Raw genomic sequence first — 12,258 nt, forward strand, 5'->3', positions numbered from 1 at the left:
ATTCCCGCTCACTAATAGTGATATAAATCACATTGATTCCCATGAAATCAGTGTATTTTAATACTGTTTATGTGAGAGGAGAAACAAGCACCTGTTGTGTTATGTGAAAACCTAACATTTGGTGTGGGGGAGGAATGTTGGCATTTTTCACTGTGAAACTGTTTCATGGCAGAAATGACAAACTGCCCTTGTCTTTACCCATGTCTAAATTTGCAGATACTACCAAAGGTCTCAGCTTCTGCCCATAAAAATTCTTAAAGCAGAATTTATGGTGATGCACACTTAGTAAAAGTGGCTATTATAGCTGCTGAACTAACAAAGTAGAAGAAAGAAGAGGATTGTGGGCAGACCAAGAAGCAAGGGATGAAGAGGACAGGTAGTGTTTTCATTTTTGCTGAATGTTGAAGTTCTTCTTTGAGTGCTTGTTCATGTCAATTCCAATCAGATGTGTGCACGCATGCACAGCAGCTGGAAGATTTTTCATCTAGCAGTATCCATCGGGTTGGTCTGAGCACCCCCGGAAGTGACGCCATCTTGGTGCTCAATATAGGGCCCTACCGACCCTCGACCCCCTCAGTTCCCTCTTACCACCAGTGACAGTTAGCTGGAACTTCCCCTTGCTCTTGTCATGAGAAGCACATTTGACAGTCTGTATATAGTTCTCATTAGTTCTGTAAAAAGAACAGGAGTACTTGTGGCACCTTAGAGACTAACAAATTTATTAGAGCATAAGCTTTCGTGGGCTACAGCCCACTTCATCGGATGCATAGAATGGAACATATAGTAAGAAGATATATATATATATACACACATACAGAGAAGGTGGAAGTTTCCATACAAACTGTAAGAGGCTAATTAGTTAAGATGAGCTATTATCAGCAGGAGAAAAAAAACTTTTGTAGTGATAATCAAGATGGCCCATTTAGACAGTTGACAAGAAGGTGTGAGGATACTTAATTTAGGGAAATAGATTCAATATGTGTAATAACCCAGCCACTCCCAGTCTCTATTCAAACCCAAGTTAATGGTATCTAGTTTGCATATTAATTCAAGATCAGCAGTTTCTCATTGGAGTCTGTTTTTGAAGCTTTTCTGTTGCAAAATTGCCACTCTTAAATCTTTTACTGAGTGGCCAGAGAGGTTGAAGTGTTCTCCTACCAGTTTTTGAATGTTATGATTCCTGATGTCAGATTTGTGTCCATTTATTCTTTTGCATAGAGACTGTCCGGTTTGGCCAGCGTACATGGCAGAGGGGTATTGCTGGCATATCAATATATCACATTGGTAGATGTGCGGGTGAACGAGCCCCTGATGGCGTGGCTAATGTGATTAGGTCCTATGATGGTGTCACTTGAATAAATACGTGGATAGAGTTGGTATCGGGCTTTGTTGCAAGGGTAGGTTCCTGGGTTAGTGTTTTTGTTGTGTGGTGTGTGGTTGCTGGAGAGTATTTGCTTCAGGTTGGGGGTCTATCTGTAAGCGAGGACTGGTCTGTCTCCCAAGATCTGTGAGAGTGACGGATCATTTTTCAGGATAGGTTGTAAATCTTTGATGATGCGCTGGAGAGGTTTTAGTTGGGGGCTGAAGGTGACAGCTAGTGGCTTTCTGTTATTTTCTTCGTTGGACCTGTCCTGTAGTAGGTGACTTCTGGGTACTCTTCTGGCTCTGTCAGTCTGTTTTTTTCACTTTAGCAGGTGGGTATTGTAGTTTTAAGAATGCTTGATAGAGATCTTGTAGGTGTTTGTCTCTGTCTGAGGGATTGGAGCAAATGCAGTTGTATCTTAGAGCTTGGTTGTAGACAATGGATCATGTAGTGTGTCCTGGATGGAAGCTGGAGGCATGTAGGTAAGTATAGCGGTCAGTAGGTTTCCGGTATAGGGTGGTGTTTATGTGACCATCGCTTATTAGCACAGTAGTGTCCAGAAAATGGACCGCTTGTGTAGATTGGTCTAGGCTGAGGTTGATGGTGGGATGGAAATTGTTGAAATCATGGTGGAATTCCTCAAGGGCTTCTTTTCCACGGGTCCAGATGATGAAGATGTCATCAATGTAGTGCAAGTAGAGTAGGGGTGTAGTTAGTGTTAAGTAGTTAGTAGGTACTTTACTTAGTTCTTAAGTTTCCTTTGGAGGGTTTTCCCCTTCAGCGCTCTCCCGGCGCCAGGGCATGCCGCGGTCTCCTGGCTTCAAAGCCTGTGAGGTCCGTGGCAAGTGTATGCCCAGAAGCGATTCTCACGCTTCGTGTTTGAAGTGTTTGAGGAGAGCCATCAAAAGGATCGCTGTAGGATCTGTAGGGGTTTTTTTCCCCAGGACACTGTAAGATAGAGATCAGCACCTGAAAATCCTACTAATGGAAGCGGCAATCCGTCTCCAGTCCGACCCTGGCTCAGCAGACCCGGTGCCGCGTACCTCCTCCTCAGTACGCAGTGACCCGGCACCGTTGGCACGGGGATCAGTGCCAAGTAAAGACAAGGACTCTCGGCATCGTCATGGCTCCACTGGTGGCTCACATGTCACAGGCAGGCACCGGTTTCAATCATCAGTGCTGCAGAAGAAAGGAGGCCAGAGAGGGGCCAGAAGGACCCAGAATATCCACAGCTGCTCGCTGAAATGGAACTTCAGTGATGGGGAGTGGCTGGAGAGGGGCTTTGACCTGGTCTTTGGGGTTTTCCCACAAGTCCAGACATAGGTAGAAACATCCTTGCTCATTCCCTCCCAGTGGAATGACCTCCCCAACCGGTCTTTGGTCCTGTTCACCCCAGCATGGCCGCTAGGATGATCGTGGGCTAAGCTCAAGAGCTTGACCCGGTACTTAGTTGGAAGTACCAACTGTCTGTGAGGATGCCAGTCTTCCTGGTGTCCACCAGAAAGAGTTTCTGTAAAATCAGGATGGTAAATACCTTACAGGGTAATTAGATTCAAAACATAGAGAATCCCTCTAGGCAAAACCTTAAGGTACAAAAAGACACAAAAACAGGAATCTACATTCCATTCAGCACAGCTTATTTTCTCAGCCATTTAAAGAAATCAGAATCTAATGCATATCTAGCTAGATTACTTACTAAGTTCTAAGACTCCATTCCTGTTCTGTCCCCGGCAAAAGCATCACAGAGAGAGAGAGAGAGAGAGAGAGGCTTTGTTTCCCTCTCCCCCGAGCTTTTGAAAGTATCTTGTCTCCTCATTGGTCATTTTGGTCAGGAGCCAGCAAGGTTATCCTAGCTTCTTAACCCTTTACAGGTGAAAGGGTTTTTCCTCTGGCCAGGAGGGATTTTAAAGGTGTTTACCCTTCCCTTTATATTTATGACAGAGGCAATGGAAAAGTTCTCAGAGCTGCTGCTGCAGGACTTCTGTGCTGAATTCTCTGCCCTGGTGGAGGAGGGCAAGTTCACTTCCAGAGCTTCATTGCAGGCCGCTCTGGACGGGGCTGATGCGGCCACTTGGGTGATGTCTATCAGGATTGCCATGAGAAGAGGAACTTGGCTCTAGGTATCAGGTCTGCCATACGAGGTCCAACAGACCATTCAGGATCTCCCCTTTGAGGGTGTGACTCTATTTTCCGAAACGACTGATTAAAGGCTACATAGCCTAAAAAACTCGAGAGCCACCCTCGAATCACTGGGCCTCCACACCCCCGCCATGCAGCCGAGGCATTTTAGGCCGCAACCTCCTCTGCTGTTCTACCAACTGCAGCACCGGCAAGACAGCTCATGGAGGAGAAACAGGGGCGGCAGGAAGAGGCCTCACCTGTCCTCAGACCCGGGCTCTGGCCCATCCAAACCTTCATCCGGCCAGAAGCAGGCCTTTCAAAGGTGCGAACAAGGACAGTGCACCAGAACTTGGACTGAATCCAACCCACCTTACCTTCTCGTCCTGACTACCCCTTTTCTACCCTGCATGGGCCCATATCACATTGGACAGTTGAGTGCTCCACACAGTAGAGAGGGGATACTCTCTCCAATTCTCTGCCCTCCCGCCCTTCCACTCCCCTTTTCTGTCCTTCTTCAGAGACCCTTTCACGAGCAACTCCCCATATAGGAGGTGCACTCTCTCCTATCGCTAGGAGCAGTCTAAGAGGTTCCTCAGGAGCTGAAGAGCAAGGGTTTCTATTCCCGATATCTCCTAATGCCGAAAGCCAAAGGCGGGCTCAGGCCCATCCTAGACCTTTGAGAGCTCAACAAGTTCATGAAGAAACTGAAGTTCTGCATGGTCTATTTGGCCTCCATCATCCCTTCCTTGGATCCAGGGGACTGGTATGCCTCCACTTGAAGGACACATCCTTTCATATAGCAATTACATTGTCCCACAGAAAATACCTCAGGTCTGTGGTGAGCAACAGACACTACCAGTTTACAGTCCTCCCATTCGGCCTGTCAGCGACACCTCGTGTGTTTACCAAGTACATGGCAATCGTGACCGAATTCCTATGCAGACACCAGGTACAGGTACCTTGACGACTGGCTGATCAAGGGCTGCTCCAGGTCTCAAATGGAGGTACAAGTCAACTTCATAAGAATGACAGTCGATGAACTGGGCCTTATCCTGAACATGGGGAAATCGAATCTGTCCTCTGTTCAGCGGATGGAGTTCATGGGGTGGTGCTGGACTCAACACACGCTAGGGCATACCTCCCGGAAGTGAGGTTTCAGGCCCTGGGCAACATCATTTGAAGTCTCAGGCAGTTTCCCACCACCACAGCAAGGAATTGCCTGAAGCTTCTAGGACACATGGCCTCCTGTACCTTTGTGATGCAACATGCCAGGCTCAGACTCCAGCCTCTCCAATCGTGGCTAGCCTCAGTGTATTGGCCAGCTCGGGACAGTTTGGACATCCTTGCCCGGTCCTCGACTTCCTCCAGTGGTGCCTTGACCCACAGGTAGTGTGTGCAGAGGTCCCCTTCACTGGTCCTCAGCCATCCCTCTCGCTAGTGACGGATGTGTCAGCCTTGGACTGGGAAACACATCTGGGAGACCTCAGGACACAAAGCCTCTGGTCTCAGGCAGAACTTGCTCTCCACATTAATGTCAGAGAGCTGAGAGCGGTGCATCTGGCATGCCAGACTTTCCGAGCCCACTTGAGAGGGAGATGTGTATCAGTCATGACAGACAACACCACAGCAATGTTCTATATCAACAAACACGGGGGTGCACGCTGCTCTCCCCTGTGCCAGGAAGCCATCATGCTGTGGGACTTTTGTGTAGCTCATTCGATACACCTGCAAGTATCGTATCTCCTGGGAGTACAGAACGAGTTGGCGAACCATATCAACAGGTCTTTTCACGGCCACGAGTGGTCCCTGCACCCAGACGTTGTGAACTCCATCTTCCAACGGTAGTGCTTTCCCCAGATGAACCTGTTTGCCATGCAACCCAACAGGAAGTACCAACAGTTTTGCCCAGGCTCCATCACAGACGCGTTCCTCCTCCCATGGGGAGGCCATCTTCTCTACGCGTTCCCGCCCATCCATCTCATGCACAAGGTGCTCCTCAAGATACAAGGGAAGAGCTTCAGTGATATTGATAGGTCCAGCCTGGCCCCACCAACACTGGTACACATCTCTCCTGGAAATGTCCATGGAAGCCCCAGTTACCTTGCTCCTCCTCCAAGACTTAATAACTCAGGATCACAGCTGTCTCCAGCACCCGAACCTCGAGTTGTTGCACCTCATGGTGTGGAAGCTCCATGGCTGAACCCCATGGAGCTCTCCTGCTCATACCCTCCTTGGCAGTAGGAAACCCACCACCAGGGCTACCTACCTTGCCAAATGGAAGAGATTCTGGTCGGCGCAGCATCACTTGTCCCAGATGCTCGTCTCTAACCCACTTATATTGGACTACCTTCTCCATCTCAAGCAGCAGCGATTGTCCATGTTATCAATAAGAGTTCACTTGGCTGCCCTCTCTGCCTTCCATCCAGGCGCAGAGGGCCAGTCGGTGTTTGCCAACCCTATGGTCAGCTGTTTCCTGAAGGGTCTCGATAGGCTATATCCACACATCCAGCAACCAACCCTGTCCTGGGACCTCAGTCTGATCCTTTCCAAATTGATGGGTCCGCCCTTTGAACTGCTGGTGACGTGTTCCCCGCTGTACCTGTCATACAAAGTGGCGTTTCTGGTAGTGATAACCTCAGCCAGAGGTTGAGGCCCTAACATCAGAGCCCCCTTACACCGTGTTCTATAAGGACAAGGTTCAGCTCAGTCCACACCCAGCTTTTCTCCCGAAGTTGTCTCCCAGTTTCACATCAACCAGAAATCTTCCTCCCAGTGTTCTATCCTAAGCTGCACTTGAGTGGCAGAGAGCAGAGGCTTCACTCATTGGATTTCCGCAAAGCACTAGCCTTTTACATTGAAAGAACGAAACCGTTTAGGAAGTCACAACTGTTTGTGGCTGTGGCAGACAGGATGAAGGGTATTCCAGTCTCCTCCCAACAAATTTTCTTGTGAATCATGTCCTGCATCCATGAATGCTATAACCTAGCAGAGGTGCCTGCCCCTCTGCTCACAGTGCACTCCACTACGGCACAAGCTTCTTCAGCAGCGTTCCTGGCTCAAGTCCTGACCCAGGAAATATGCAGAGTGGTGATGTGGTCCTCCATACATACTTTCACCGCGCATTATGTGATTACCCAGCAGGCCAGAGACGATGAGGCCTTTGGTAGAGCAGTGCTCCAGTCAGTGGACAGCTCCGACCCCGTCTCCTGAATTTAGGCTTGGGAGTTACCTGATTGGAATTGACATGAACAAGCACTCGAAGAAGAAAAACGGTTACTCACCTTCTCTTAGCTGTTGTTTTCGAGATGTGTTGTTCATGTCCATTCCAATACCTACCCTCCTACCCCTCTGTCAGAGTAGCTGGCAAGAAGGAACTGTGGGGGTGGCGGGTTGGTAGGGCCCTATATTGAGTGCCATGATGGTGCCACTCCAAGGTACCCTCGGACCAACCCGATGGATACTGCTAGGGGGAAAATCTTCCACCTGCCATGCATGCACACGTGCACATACCTGATTGGAATGGACATGAACAACATATCTTGAAGAACAACAGTTACGAGAAGGTGAGTAACTGTTTTTTGTTGTTGTTATTGCCAAATTTTTATTTCAGAATCCCGGTTTTTTTAAATTCCTTTAGATAAGGTCACTTAGGTTTAAGATGTATCAGTGCTACAGGTAAATGTGTCCCTAGTCATCTTCCCATCAGAAGTGCTGCAGGAGATAGTCCAGGTACAAGTAGTGTTGACTGATATATATGTTCAGTGATTTTTGGAGAAATCTTAAGTCTGCACTGTTCTCTCCATCTCCCTCTTCTGAGGGTAACATGGACTTATAATATGTTCCAAATCCTGTGTTAATACTAGGAATGGTTCAGTGGTAAATTGAGTCCTGTTGCCACATATGAAGACTTCAGGAACCACATGTCTTGCAAATATTAATTTTAGTTTCTGGATAACCTGTGAGTTTTGTGTGAGTATAGCCAAGTCAATGTAACTGGAGAAAAAATTGACTACAATAATATATGTACCTACCAGAAAAACAAATGTGTTACTACCCTCTGCCAAGGTCTGTCAGGTAGCTTTATAGTGAGTAATGGTGTTTTTGTTTGTTTTTTCCTTGATACATACATCGCAGCCCTTTGCTAAGATCTGAATTTGCCTATTCAGTCTGGGCCACCATATGGATTGCTGTGCTCATGCCCCATACTTTTTTACATCTTGGTGTCCCTTATGGATTTTGGAGAGCATCTCTTTCTGAGGTACTATCGGGATAAAAACATGCTGTCCTTTCAGAAGTAGGCCATGTGAAGGTCATTTTGGTCCTGCTAATATGGCAATAAATCTGTTGAAAGTTGACTCCTTCAACCCCACCCTCTTTGGCAGAGTTGAGTAAGTTTCTGGCAAGTCTTGTCCTTTAGTTGTTCATCTCTAATTGCTGAAGTTGGCTGGCAGATGCTGAAATTGCTGCCAGAATGTAAACTTTGACATCTTCACTAAAACCTTTAGTTCATCTCTGGGTGGCTGTGTAATTGGGGCTCTAGGTGGAGTGTCTGCTGCTATGAGTGCTGTCTCAGATATGTGTTCAGTGTTGAAGGAAAATTACAGAAGCCGTATTTGAACTCTTTGAATCCTAGGTAGGTCATCCAGTGGTTTTGCACCCAATAATGCCAGTAAAGGCTTGTGGTCTGTTTCTGTGTTAAAATCCAAGCCGAATGGATAGACACTGTGCCATTCACAGGTCCAGGCAACTGCTAGAGCTAATGTCTGGTCAGCTGCAGGAAGCATATATCTTTCTCTGCACACACTCTTTTCTTAAGTTTTGTAAGATCCACACAAATGTGGATTTTGTCATTGGTTTTCAGTCAGTGGGTTCCTTTATCTGGGAAATAACCCCCAAGTCATACATTCTCTTTCATTATTCTTTGACTTTGCCCAGCAAGGATATAGGGGTGTGGCATGGGACTTCGAGAGCAAAAGGTAGTTGCTGATGGCACTAATTTTATTTTGTACTCCCCGGATAGCTCCCTAACTCAGTGAAGATGTGTGGATACATCTCCTGTATAGTTTGCTTTTTTCTATTATTTCTGTCCAGTTTCTCTATTAGTTGTAGTCCTTATATTGCTAGCAACCCTAGTTTTTAGTCCCTGTATTACATATATTTGTTGAAGACCTTTCCGTCTTTTCTCCAGTTTCCCACAGAACTATTCACAAACATCCAAGGTAGTGTACTAGCTCCATGTAGAATATTATTTGGTCTTTGCAGATCTCCATCCCAGGACTGATTATATATCTTTTTGGCAGCGACTGCTGCCCCAGGATCAGTGTTAAATTTAAGGTTTCAATGCTTCACATTTATACTTGTATACCAAGGTGTAGTATGTTCTATTGAGAATATAGGCCCTAGAAATATGGATTAATTGTCATCCTGTTACCCGGGGTTCTTTCAACCCAAAGCTCTTGGTAACTTTTATTCTGTGTGAGGTGGTGTCAGGAAATAAATCAGGGGAGACACGGCCGTCCGACCGACAGATGGCTGGCACAAACAGGACAACACACGAGTGCTTTCATTTGAAGCTAAACTTTACTTAGTCTCAAGCACTTATACGCACCTCCACAACAGGTTAGTAAAACACCCCCAACCCTTGATAATTACCAAAGCTGAGTGTGGCTCTCGAGTGGCACAGCAGTAGGCTTCCGGTGGCCAAATCTTCCGTCTGCAGGTGGGGACTGCAAGATGTATCCAGAGGGAGAGTCCAGAAAGAGTCCAACTACCTCAAACTTTTCCCCCTTATTTATACATTAGTAATAGAATGACATGTCCCTTAAAGAAAACTTGTTAAGTAAGCAGTTTCAATAGTCAAGCAAGAGGTTCCTTCTGATTATCGATTAACCAGATGTGGGTTTTTCCAGAGTTTGCAGCCTTGAGGCCCCAATAGACATTCCTGGGGCACATCCTACTTTTCTAAGATGCATATATCAGCAACTTCAACACAATTCTTATCAGGAAGGATGCAGGGTCAAGCTGCCCTTTCTGTGGCACCCAAAAAACCCCTTCCCCTCCTGCCTTGGTTAAGCTAAGCCTGCTGACTTGGCTAATTTACAGCCTGCTGACTTGGCTGCTTTTAGTAATAAGCCATAGTGGTTTCAGGCACTTTACTGGTTTGCCAAAGTCTCCCTGTTCAATCCTACAATAACACTCCCTCGTGGATTGTTTCCATTACTCTTAGTGATCTGTGTGCTATTGCAAAATGTCCCATTTTATGGCATTTCCTACATTCTTCCTCTTTTGCTGGATGTTGTTGCCGGCTTTGACTTGGTGCTTGCCACAGCTTTTCCAGCCTTCCCTCTTACAGGGTTCTTTGATTTCTGACTGTCTAGTTATGCACTGTTCTTACATTGTAAATTTGCTCCAACTGCTCCTGATCACATTTGTGTTTTTTTTTTCTTTACTCTTTTCTTCCCATTACCATTTCTTTAAGGAGAGGGATGCACTTACTTTGCAACAAGTAGTTTGGAGACAGAGGGAGAAAGAGCCATGCCTTAAAAGCAGAAACTGGAGAACTTCCCGACCAGGAAGCTCCTCTCTTTATTATGCTCACTACTGTAACATATCCTGGTCTTCTGGTAACTGTGTTGGACCAGGGACTCTCCAACTCTAAGGGAAGATAGTGGAGAAGGGATGGAAGAGAAGAGGGTTTTGCTTAAACAATACACAAGGTCACGATCAGATTTAGTCTGGAAGTTTTCCAGCTACATCCTCTGCTGCTTCTCTGCCTATGCTCTCTCAGGAACTCAGTGTCTGTCAAATAGATATTGGGTAAGAGACAAATGGGGCTTTGTCTGATGAGTCCATTTTAACTGACTTTGACTGTCACTTGGTGGGAAGAAGAAACAGCTTAGACTAATGATGACTAATATTTGTACAGAGAGAGCTTGCAGTATGAGCATGATGAAACAGGAAGGAATTAGAAGTGTGCAAATGCATATTCCAAACTGTTGAATTTCTAGGCCCAAAGAACCTAATGAACCTACATTATTTATCTGTGCAATGTGTTACAGGTGATAACTATCAGTTTTATGGGCCAGGGACTTTGCATTTCATAGTTCTTTACTGTCCTATAGTGCAGATGTCTTTCCTAGGGCTTTAGAAAGAGGTTTTTTTAGTACAATTGCAGAATCTAGTTTTCATTGCAAAAAAATGAAGAGATGCCCTTTAAAAACTTTTGCACTTGGTGGACTCAAGACTCTTCTCCAGTATAGAATCATAAAATATCAGGGTCATCTAGTCCAACCTCAGGAGGTCATCTAGTCCAAACCCCTGCTCAAAGCAGGGTGTCTTTTGGCTGTCGTATTTAGCAAGGAGTGGTAAATTAAATGACAGGTACATAGTTTTGGAGAATTAACTGCTTTAGAGTCATCATTAAAATATTTGTTATATAGATGATTTTAGTTGTTCATATCAACTTTAATATAAATCTGGAAGCATTCTCTATGTAACTGCAGTCCAGCCTCATCAATAACCACATTACTGGAGTAAGTAGTACCAGAGTGGTTTAAACTGATGGAAAGAGTAATGTGACAGGGTGGCACAATCCTTAAGGGCTGGTGGGCTGAAATTCCTGATTACAGAATGAGCCAAACCTGGGAAAGATCAGGATGATTTTCCTATAAGAACAGGTGTAGGCTGCAGTGCTTTGGGAAAGTGTAAGAAAGCAGAGAGAGTTGGGAGGGAATGTAAAGGGCCCTTGTAGGGAATGCCCTGAGACCACTGGAGCAGGAGGCTCCTAAGGGAAAACCTGGGCTGAGTTTGGACCTAGAAGTTTGGGGGTCTAGAGGCCAGTGCCAAAAGACTGAGTTCCAGCCAGGAAGAGTTGGGCTGTGAGAACAGATTGGGACAGAAGAAGAGCTCTGGCTGTGAGAGACGACACCAGAAATCATTATGGACTGTTGCGTGGTGATGGACTTTATTTTGGGACCCTGAGGATTGTTTTTGTTGTTAAACTATCCCCAAGCAGGTGGTGGTGGTATTCATGTGAAAGCCTGTGTGCAGTTCTTAAGTGGCCTGCAAGAAGGGGGCAAAAGGGACAGCGTTCCTGAAAAGCAACCCCTGTCCAGGATGGAGCATGCAGTAAATGGCCACCTTGCTACAAGCAATAATAGACTTTCTCCTTGTAGCAGTAGATTTGATCCTAACAAATGAACTTTAATCAAAGAGAGTACATACCCTGTATGAAATATTTACACCAACGTTGGTCACCTTTGCAGTTTACCCTTCGGAGGGAATATCAGTAAGTGGGGGGATTTCAGTTGTTGACGTCCAGTAGCTTCTGGTTCCCTGTGCTCTTTCAAGGCTGCATAGTTCTCATTATCTAAAATTCTGTTGCATCACTGGAAGAGTAGATATTTGGATGTAAGTCATTCTGTTGGTTGTTCTGCTTTGTTTACCTTGGAAGGAATGACAGAGGATTTGAGTCATGAGCGCTGAAACTGGAGCGAGCACTTTTCAATTATCTTTTTTTTTAAGTTGAAGATATTTTTAGTGCTTAAAAATCCCAAATGGATAAATTTCTATAGTTTGTTCACAAGTAAGTTGGAACAGCTGCATCACTTTATTGAAAATTGGCTCAAAAATATTCCAAGCTGGGATAGTTCTGTGCCAAATTTCACCCTGGAGTGAATTTTTATGAGTTATAAATTCCTGCAATTTATAATGGAAATTCTGACAGCTCCTTAACCATTGCATAGCAAACAGTGCTATTATAATACTTGGAGGGT

General features: G+C 45.6%; 1 protein-coding gene across 1 annotated transcript in view; it reads left to right on the plus strand.

Moving 5' to 3' along the window:
* Positions 1 to 12,258, plus strand: part of TRIQK (triple QxxK/R motif containing) — an 81,734-nt gene that overhangs the window by 41,911 nt on the left and 27,565 nt on the right. The window lies entirely within an intron of this gene.

The sequence above is a fragment of the Lepidochelys olivacea genome (assembly GCF_965140295.1).
Source record: "Lepidochelys olivacea isolate rLepOli2 genome assembly, chromosome: 2".
Taxonomy (NCBI): domain Eukaryota; kingdom Metazoa; phylum Chordata; order Testudines; family Cheloniidae; genus Lepidochelys; species Lepidochelys olivacea.